Source organism: Vidua chalybeata, chromosome 26 (assembly GCF_026979565.1).
Source record: "Vidua chalybeata isolate OUT-0048 chromosome 26, bVidCha1 merged haplotype, whole genome shotgun sequence".
Taxonomy (NCBI): Eukaryota; Metazoa; Chordata; class Aves; order Passeriformes; family Viduidae; genus Vidua; species Vidua chalybeata.
Genome location: NC_071555.1, coordinates 1,572,473 through 1,574,999, shown reverse-complemented (window position 1 = coordinate 1,574,999; position 2,527 = coordinate 1,572,473).

Here is a 2,527-nt window from a genome sequence, read left to right as displayed (position 1 = left end):
CAGAGGCCTTCCTTGTCCAAATCCTTCTGTGGGCTTGCTGAATTAGCCATAACAACACCCTGATGCACACACGGACTCTGTGCTCCAACTTGCTGTGTTCAGTGCTTTGGTCGGATCCTGATGTGCTGCCGAACACACGTGAGCATGGGCTGTATGTTTACGTGAGAACAAAAGCTGTGTGTGGAGCAGGAGGGCTCAGCCTGCCTCCTTCCCCTCTTTCTCTGCACTTACAAATTTGTTATTGGCAGTGAATCTGCGGGTGTTTGCACTCAGGGTGTTCGCAGGCAAAGCTTTCTTCAATCCTGCACCTGAGACAAATGACAAATATTAACTGCAGAGCAGTGCTGTCCCCTGGGGTGGACACCTGGTTTCCTAATCAGGTCGATCCAAGTCATTTTGCCAGACGAAAGGAGGCTGTGAGTAACATGAAGTGTCTCCTCCTCTGAAGGCCTTTGGCCTCACTTGCTGATGGTGATGATGGTGGCGTGTGTACGTGGTCTGGGGCTCCAGGAAGGAGCCTTTCAAGGAGCACAGTCCATATTCACCCTCCTCCTGATCTCGTGCACTGTAGATAACTCCTCCTGGGGATGAAAGCTGGCTCCATCTGTCTCTCCCATTCCCCAGGGCACAGAACTGACATCCAGACCTTCTTTGGTATGAGAATCTGTCTTATCACAGCCTGAGGAGATACAGGCTCTCTGGAGCGTGGGGGCTCCTTGTACCTCTCCTCAGAGTCCCCTGGAATTCACGTAAGACATCCAAACTGTAAAAGGTCAGTGTTTGCTGTTGTCTTTGGAGATCTGGATTTACAGAGACTGCTCAGTCCTACAGTGCAATTCTGCCTGTGGGGTCACTCACTGGCACCCACAGACGCTTTTATAAATATCCATGGGACTAAAGCTGCTTTCTCTGTGGAATCCTCAACTTTTCCAGAGCAGGGGAGCAGCCTTGCCAGGGGAAGAGGCATGGAGGCACAAGCAGAGGTACAGACATACACACTGTGCCTGTTCAAGTGCACCATTCCAGCCTGGTTTGCTGCAAACCAGCTCTGCTTTATAAAGAGACACAACAGGTCCCTAAAGTGTGGCTGGCTCTTCCCTCTTTTCCTGCAGTTCTGTCATTTCCCACTGCTTGCTTTCTGTCTGTCTCTTTGCAGATCTCACTTTGGTTTTAATTTAGTGTTATTCCTTTCTCCATGGAAGCTGGGGGCTCAAACACAAGGCCTGTGCTCTGCACAGAGGAGTGAGAGTGCAGCCTCTTGGCTTGCAGGGCAGGGATGTCACAGCTATAGTGGGAATATCACAGCTAGCAGAGATATCAAGGCTAGTAGGGTTATGGTGGCTACACAGGAATATCATGGCTACAGCAGGAATATCATCCTATAGCAGGGGTATCACAGCTCCAGGGCCCCCAGTCCCTGCTATGGATTTCCTCTGTGAGCTGAGGCAGGTCCCCACCTCCCCTCTGCTCAGTTCCTCTCTGCCACAGCACGTTCTGCTGCAGGAGTCAGTGCCACAGCAGTGACAAGGACAGACGTGACCCCGGAGCGAGTGTGCAGCAAGCAGGGTCCCTTCTGGCCCTGCCACCACGGTCCTTTAGGAGGTTAAAGCACAGATAGTACATTAAAAACACCAGGTGCCCAGATCCTGCCCAATGGAAGCTGTAGGAATAGCACAAAGAGGAGCTCAAATCTAATCTTGCATCTATAAACAGCTTATGTTGCTTTTTATGAGCAGTTGAATCAAACAGTGGGAATTGAAAGCAGCTGTTACTCAGTCACTGCACAGGAACGAGCGAGTGGCAGCTGAAGTCAACACGTCAGAGCAAAATGCCTTCAATTTCTAGTCAAAGACAGAGTGAGGACGTTGGAATAAGGAACAAATCAAAGGAAAGTGTTTTCTGCTCCCAGGTGTTCTGCTGATGAGAAGGCTGAGTTATGTGCCATGAATTATTCACCGCTTGTGGCGATGCTCTGAAGATTGCTTTGCAGGTAGGAAGAGGGAGAGAGTCACCAGCTTGTATCACACAGCCCCCAGAGAGCTCCTGGCTGGAACACACCATCTGCCTGGAGAAGAACCGTCCAGGGAGCCCGTCCTGGCTGGGCTCCATCCCAGCCAGGACACTACCCACACCCCATGGACCATCACCCCATGCCATGAGGACGGACCTGGCCCAGTTTGGCTGGGCCTGGAGCTGTTCTTTCCCCATTTTTGTTCTCCCTTGCTGATTCAGCAGGAGTCAACTTTCTGAAAGCCTTCAAAACCAGACTTTTGGATGTCTCATTGATAGAGAACAAAGAATGTTTTTCATGCTTTTCTGATGTTTTGGGTTTTTTTAGGGCCTTTCCTGACTGGGACAAGCAGTGCATTGATGATCCTCACTTACAAGTCTGAACTCTTCCTTTGTATTCCCTGCCTTTTCCCCCTCTCCATGGAAATACCCTGTTACCTCTGAGAGCTGGTGGAGACCGAGGGGTCTCCTCCACCCACCGTGTCAATAAGTAGTCCCAAGCCAAGGCAGACAAACC